Genomic DNA, 8413 nt, shown 5'->3' with positions numbered 1-8413 from the left:
CAACGCAGTGCTGAAGTGTCAACTAGTCTCTCCCTATGGAGGATCCCTTTCCCACTCTACAGATAAAGCATCGTCGGGAAAATTCGTTTTGCGTACCTACCCCGAAGTGACAAAATAAAATAAAATTCTGTATCAAGGAAAGACCCCCAGCCGGCATTTCAACGTTGATTCACCGTTGAAACAACGTCAGGTACCATGGTTGAATCAACGGTGAATTACCTTTCGATTTTGCAAAACGGATCAACGTTGATATTGTGACGTCGTTTCACCGCGGAAGAAACAACGTTGATTCACCGTTGAAATCGCGACGTCGTTTCACTCTTACCTTTCGGGTTATGGTCTTCTGTCGACGTTGAATCAACTTTGAATTACATTTCGATTTTGCAAATTGAATCAACGTTGATATCGTGACGTTGTTTCACCGTCTTACCTTTCATAATGGGATAATACAATTGTACATTCAATTACAACCTAGTTTGCAGTTGGAACATGAGTCATGACAATGCCGACTGAATTTGTGATTAACTGTACACACTAAAAATTGTTATCTGTCAAATGACTGCGCGGCAATGGCTTAATTAAACACATTAAATAATGAGTTAACACATGCTCAAGATTGTAGAACAAGTTTTATTCTGAAAAAACAAAAGTCTAAAAATACTTTCTAAAACAGATGAAAAACATCTCAAACTTTAAATTGCAGCGTTTTCGAAGTAATGTTAAAAACCTGTAGAAGTAAACATCTAAATGGAATATTTAAAGAGAGTTTTTGTTCAATTACAGTAACCCTTAAATTAAACATTTAATATTTAAAGTGTACAGTAAAAAAAAAAGTTTTTAAATTCTCAATAAAATGTGACAGCCTTGTGCAGTGCTCCGACAGAGTCCCAGCTCGAGGTCCATTCCGATGCCATCACTTCCTCTTCACTTCTTGCCCGCTGTCTGCTACTATCCTATAAATAAAAGCAAAAACACTGAAAACTGAAAACACTGAATACAAAATAAATCATGTACAAGATTTTCACTTTACAGTTCAATTTGTCAGGTAGAAAACAAAGTATACAACACTATCCATTCTAAAACACATATTTTATGTATTCAGATGTACAATTACACAAGAAATTCTTCAGAGCCCCAAGGTGGAATTGTAAAAAATTTAATATTACTCCCATGTGTCAGTTTCGGTTACTATAATCATAAGGTCATGATTTCATCCTTAAAACAGATGAAGAAATCAACAAATTTTGGTGTTGAGCTGAGAGGGTTGAGGTCTATTGTTCTTTATATCTTTCAATGCAGGTTTATATTGTTTCAACAATTATATATTTCTGATAATATTTGTGGAGAAACATTACACTGTTTTAATTCAGAATCCTAACCATACATTGTACTAATTAAAAGTAATTTATTAAATCAAGTAAAATAAAAAAATAACACAAAAGGCCAATGAATCCGTACCAGAAGTGATAGTGCAATGTAGCAGCTAAAGAATAATCCTCCACCAAATTGCCAGTAATCAGCTGGATCCTTGGCGAATCTGAAGGGGGGAAAGAAGAAATAATTCAATGAAAAGTCCTTAAAAAGCAGGGGTTTTTTACCATTCCTTTATTATTTAGGCGTATTTTTTGGACGGGTCGTGGGAGTGTTTCATTAATAATATTATTATTAGTGTTTTTGTTGTTGTTATTAATAATTGCTCAAATACAAAGTATTTATTCAATTTCCGTGTGTGTGTGTGTGTGTGAGAGTGAGTGAGTGATAAGTGTTTGTTGCCTTTTTGGACTTGTTGCCTTCCACCTGCACTGTCTCTTCCTCTGTCTCCTCCTCTAATGGGCCTACACTTTTGCCACCTTCTCTGGGCCAGCATCCTCTAACCTGGCCTTTTTAGGGGACTTTCCTCTCAGGGCAAATGAGAGGATGCTTAATTGCTTTTTACTTGACATCTTTGAAAGACAGATGCAATGATTAATGCATCCATGGCCAGGATGTAATTATAAAATATGACATGATTTTAAAAGTGACCTATAACATCGACTATGGAATACACTTTCATTTATTCAGTGCTAATAAAATGATTAAGCCTATTTGGAGAGAGAGATGTTTATAATGTGACAATATGTCAGTCATCGTGTGATAACGAAAATACAGACCCTTTCCAAAAAATTAGAATATCATGGAAAAGTTTTTTTATTTCCATAATTCCATTCAAAACGTTTAACTTCCATAGATTATAGATTCAGGGCCCACAACTTAAACGATTTCAAGCATTTAGTTGTTTATTTGTACATAATTTGGGCTTCCAGCTCATAAAACCCCCGAAAACAGGATTTCAAAAAATTAGAATATTACATGAAATCACACAGTAATTACACAGTGATACCATGGTCATTGAAGCAGGTTTTGGTTCTTTTGGCAGTGTGGGCAGGTGCAAATCCTGCTGGAAATTGAAGGAAGCATGAAGTGCTCTGGAAATGTCCTGGTAGACGGCTGCGTTGACTCTGGATTTAATAAAGCACAGTAGACCAAAGTCCTCTTTTCTGATGAGAGCAAATTTTGCATCTCATTTGGAAACCAAGGTCCCAGAGTCTGAAGGAAGAATGGAGAGGCACACAATCCAAGATGCTTGAAGTCCAGTGTGAAGTTTCCACAGTCTGTGTTGGTTTGGGGAGCCATGTCATCGGCTGGTGTTGGTCCACTGTGCTGTCCACTCAACGCAGCCGTCTACCAGGACATTTCCAGAGCACTTCATGCTTCCTTCAGCAGACAAGCTTTATGGAGATGCTGACTTCATTTTCCAGCAGGATTTGCACCTGCCCACACTGCCAAAAGAACCAAAACCTGGTTCAATGGCCATGCATCACTGTGTAATTACTGTGTGATTTCATGTAATATTCAAAAAAAAATTAAATCCTGTTTTCGGGGGTTTTATGAGCTGGAAGCCCAAATTATGTAGGCTACAAATAAACAACTAAATACTTGAAATCATTTAAGTTGTGGGCCCTGAATCTATGGAAGTTTAACGTTTTGAATGGAATTATGTAAATAAATAAACTTTTCCATGATATTCAAATTTTTTGGAAAGGGTCTGTATGTCAGTGAACAGGCTGTAAAACTGTTGGCTAAGTCAGACACTCATGAAAAACTGATGCTGATTATCTGGGGAAACATTCTCTAACAGCGGTCAAGTTGTCACTGTTTGTGTCAAACAAGTTGTGAATTTGTTGTAACATTAAAACAGGAGATCATGACTTACTCTGTGTTCAAAGTGATGCTCGGAGCTCGGAGTGGTTTCCTCTGTGAACGAAACTTCGGAAGACGACGCTGTAGCAGAATCAAGTGAACAATTCCAGGATATGCTTTTTTTTCATTGGTTGTTGCGTTAAATCTTACCCAGATACAATAGTGCTATTTTCTGATTGGCTATTGTGAAGCCCCTTTCTTTTTTTGATTGGCTGATAAGTGGCAGGCTCGACTAAGAACTCCAGGGGAGACGCGCAAGCTTGATTCCTGCCGGTTCCACAGTGAGAGAGGCGCGGCCAGAGAAATGTTGGGCGCTGCAGCATATTAAATATATTATAAATAGTTTTTCTGCGTGAGAAATACAATGTGTGGCGGGAGTGCGTGACAAAAGACCGAAATGAGTGACTGTCACGCTCAATGCGTGACACTTGAGAGCCCTGCTGAAGCTACCACTCTGGAAAATGTAGCAAGCTAAGCTACAGGAAAATGGCAAAAGTAGTTCACTACATCTAAGCTATTTTTTAAAATTACATTTTTATATTGAACCAACTTCATTCCAAATCAATGCTATCTCAGGCCCCGTCCACACTACTGCGTTTTCGTTTAAAAACGAAGACCTTTTGCTACGTTTGCACCTCCCGTCCACACTAAAACGGCCAAAACGGAGAAGTTTAGAAACGCTGCCGACCCGTTTTTCGTTTTGAATCTCCGGAGGGCGTTTTAGTGTGGACAGGTCAAAACCATAGACTGTAAAAAATATGGACAAAGCGTCTGTGACGTCACCCATAGACTTTCTGAAGAACGGGTTTGAAGCCGTTTATGGGGGGTATGGGCGGCGCCATCTTGGAAAATCCTAACCCCGCCCACCTTCTGACGCAGCACGCATTCACGAAACCAAAAATCGCCCGTTAGATACACAAGACGAATTATATCTCATGTTTAACCACTACAGAGACGCCAGCAAACCTCATAACGACAAGCCGAGGAAAGGCTGTTCCAGGCGGGGTACATGAACGCGGGATCTCACAACTGGATACAATTTTCATAAATCTTTATAAATAAACCACAGATTTGAGCTTTAAACAACTACATTCTCGCCTGAAAAACTCTTAAAACTACATTTCATGATACAGAAACAGTAGTATTATATGTCAACTGTATTAAAAAATGGCGCTTCTTATGTTGTCATTCTCCGTGGCGCTGCCTTGTCAGCTGTCAATCAAGCTGTCAATCAAAGTTAACCACGCCCTTATTGTCATACATTTTATATCTAAATACGATCTAAACTAACGAGTTAGAAAAAAATTCACAGCCCTCATGGTTGTCAGGCACTCGGAACCTATCGAAAAATACAATAAAAGTCCATGGGACCAACCTGTAAAAACATGAATTTATGCTGTGAAAACGGACATTTTAACATGGGGGCTATGGACATTTGCTCCCTTTTGGGACCTTCCTCTAGCGGATTTTCGATGTATTGCAGTTTTTCGCACTTCCGGGTAGGCTTCATTTTTCAGATCAGAATGTTGCCGCTTGGTCAAAACGGAGGACTTTAGAAACGATGACGTAGTAGAGGCTCACGCTCGGCTCTATGATTGGGTGTCATCAGTCATGGCGTATATCTTTGCTAGCAGCTGTTGTGCAAGTAAATTCTGCATTTTACAATGCTATAACTGCCTACATGCGCCGGAGGCAAGCTATTATTCGAGCGATCAGTGACCATTCCCATGTGCAGCGGCGGCATCGACCGTACATGGAGCGTCGGTTTTGAGTTAACCCGGGAAGAACCAGCGCATGGTGGGATAATTTTCTCAATGAAGTTGTGTTTACACCGGCACGCGCATGCCCAGTGTTGGTGAATGGTCACGTGATCCGCGTTTTCAGTCGTTTTAATGTGGACGGAGATCAATTCTAATACGCAGCTAAAACGCTGGTGTGGACGGAGATCGTATTCGTTTTAATTCTCCGTTTCTAAACGAAAACACAGTAGTGTGGACGGCGCCTCAGTGATCAATAAAACTTTAAGTCAAACATAATAGGCAAGCATAATTGCTCAGTTCAATTGTTTATTCAGCATCTGTTCCAAACCAATTTGTCAACAAAAACAGACAAACAAAAAACGTGATCCACATAATAACAAAACCAGGTGTCGAGAGTGTGTGTGTATTCATCTATGTGTATGCGTACGTGTTTGCCTGTATGCACAATGTAGACTTGGGCACATTTGCAGGACTAACTGTAAGTTAATTTAAAACTCAACTCAGCTCAAACCACAGTAGCAAAATAATTAAGACCTGCTCCAAACACCAACATGGCAAAAAAAACAAACAAACAAACAAACAAAAAAACATGTCCTCTAAATCAGGGGTTCCCAAACTTTTCCATGACAAGGTCACCCAATACCAGCCAATCAGTAAGATTAGAGATGCACCGATTACAATTTTCTAGGCCGATTCCGATTTTTCATTGAATTTGACCTGTCGATACAAATTTTAGCCAATTCCGATTTCATTTTAACCACTTTACAGCACACACAAATATTTATTTTCTATATTTTATAAAACACCACTTTTACCCAAACTGATTAATAAAAACAAGTTTAAATTGGTAGGCTTTCTGATTTCTGACATAGACTGCTCTAGTTCTTGTTAAAACACACTATACATGCAAATTATGTGCATTTTAGGTACTTTTAGTCTGAAATCATATTTATTTTGTCCATCAAAAGTGTGCTTTCACTTTAATTGAGCGTGAGCAGCGCAGCAAAAATAGACTCGGCGCCGAAACCCTCAGCTCTACTGCTCACGCGATGCTCCAACTTGACGCTCACGCGCTGCTCCTTCTCGCGGTGTGAATGCACTTATTGAACATGCACGCCGAAAACAATTCGCGCTTGCGGTGAAATGGCTGTAATTCACAAGGTGTCCTACATGTGCGTACCGTGTGCACGTGTGATGCTGATGTTGTGCGATTGCACCCGAGTTGAGCTTGTGCTTCAGAAAATGTAGCTTCAGCTTGTGTGGACGCTACCGCACTACTTGTTCAACAAAAGAGCTTCGCTACTGAAAAGCTATTTGATTCAGAAAACAGTGACGCTACCACGCTATTGAGAAATGTAGTTAAGCTAACGTCACTACTTGTAGCGACGCTACTGCCCAACACTGCACTTAAAGCATGGCAATCCCATCAGAAATGTGTATCATAGCAAGGGAAGCACACACAAAAAAGCCAAATGGTACACCAAAATCAAAACATCAAATAATTTTACCTGCAGCCGCATTTATCCTATCATGACACGTCTGAGGGTCTTTCCCTTAATGGTTTCCAGTGATTAAAGAAAGGACTGATGAAGGTGACATGGATCCACTTTCAGTAAGCCACTTCAGCAGAAGAAAGACAAAAGGACAAAAAGTTATTCAGACTTTCTATCAGTAATGTTAAATGTCTTACCTTAAAGATGAAAATCATACTTAATACTATATATTAATCTCTGTGTAGGTTTTCGAACAGTGGGTAAAATTGACTATTTTTTAAATGAAATTCTCTTAAACACTTACACAACAATGTACATCACATGTTACAATACATTGCAGTCAATAATAACCACATATAAGCAATAAAGTAGGGTTAATATAGTGCACATTCAAATATATTTTCATATTAATATATTTATTAATGAATATTTATTAATGAACAATATTATACATTGTACGGGTCAAAATTATCGATTTTTCTTTTATGCCAAAAATCATTAGGATATTAAAGCCTAGGATTATGCTAGGATAAAGCATTAGGATATTAAATCACTGTGTAATTTTTCACGTTGATTCTTAGCAAAAAACACTTTGTTCTTTCAAAGTAACATGTGCTCATTAATGTGTAATTACTTCTTCCAACTAATCAGGTATTCTCGTAAGCGTAGAATCTGCCATTTATAAAACATACGAGCGAGTCCCTCGACTGGCCATGTTGCGCCTCCATCTTGAAAATACATTAGCCAAAGAGGGACATACCTGGAAATTCAAGCTTCGCCTTTCGCGTTTTTACACTCAGTGGCACCGTGACGAATGCGAGGGGGAGATTACTCACGACTGTCATAACAGTAGTCATAAACAATTTCACCGCTAGATGGGAGAAAATCCTACACAGTGTAGCTTTAAAGGTGCCATAGAATGGATTATTTTATTATTTTATAATGTTTCCTGGGGTGCCCTTATAATGCTAGTATGTTTTTTAGATCAAAATTTGTTATAATTTAGAAATAAAAGGCATATTTCCTAGCCTGATTTCATCCATTGATTTGAACACTCTGTTTGAAGGGGCGTGTCTGCTGTGAAACTTCAGTGTTGTTGCCCACTGCTGTGATTGGCTGACATGCTTGCATATGAAATATCTGGCATTACATGTAGAGCTATCTGGAAAACTTTTACTATTACAGCTTTTATATGTTTTTACTATTACAGCTATCGGGATTAACGAATCATGAGAAGTTTTTTTTAAAGTATTTAGATCTATTCCCATCACATAAAAGGTTGCAGTGATGAGCACTGAGCAGATGACAGCCTGTTGATCGCGTGAATGAAGATCTTATCACTGCAACGCGATATACTGATGCATAAACAGTGTTGAACGACTTTGAAAGAAAGATTATCTGTCTGAATTTGAACAATTACACATCAGAAATTCACATAACCCACTGGTTCTCCAGAGGCTCGGATGAAGGAGCAAAAAAATATTTTTGTGTTCATTTGTACAACCAAACACTGAGCAACTGCCATGCTTCGTTCGCTCGTTTGCAAGCCATGATGTCTCTCGAGGAAAAAACAATATCGCGCTGGATCTAGATAACACAATGTAAATTATCGTTAATAAAATCCCTACTTGCCGCTTGCGGGAATATAACGTTAGTTGAAATTGCCCCCTTCGTCCGTTTGAGACGCCGAGAGAAGCCTGGCTGCTTGATATTGTTGTAACAGTCCGTGGTGAAATGGGCAGAGCAACTAAACAACTTCGAATTAAACTGTAGCGGTATCCGATTATAGATAGATAGATTATAGATAGATCTGCCATTTTCCCTATGATCCTCCTCCTGCTTGTTTCTTCTTCTTCTTCTTTTTAGGTTTAACTGGCGGTTGGCAGACCAACTTAAGGTGCATTTACCGCCATCTACCGG

General features: G+C 38.8%; 1 long non-coding RNA gene across 1 annotated transcript; it reads right to left on the bottom strand.

Annotated features, from left to right (window-relative positions):
• Positions 1-705: 705 nt before the first annotated feature.
• LOC311085538 lies at positions 706-6603 on the bottom strand. Its single transcript, XR_014606867.1, has 3 exons — positions 6509-6603; positions 1459-1537; positions 706-953 (listed from the first exon to the last, which is right to left on the bottom strand). It is a non-coding gene; the product is annotated as an uncharacterized lncRNA (long non-coding RNA).
• Positions 6604-8413: the final 1810 nt, after the last annotated feature.

Source organism: Abramis brama (genome assembly GCF_963993115.1).
Source record: "Abramis brama genome assembly, chromosome: 6".
In the NCBI taxonomy this organism is placed as follows: Eukaryota; Metazoa; Chordata; class Actinopteri; order Cypriniformes; family Leuciscidae; genus Abramis; species Abramis brama.
The sequence above is the reverse complement of the archived record's forward strand: the minus strand, read 5'-3'. Positions and strand labels throughout refer to the sequence as shown.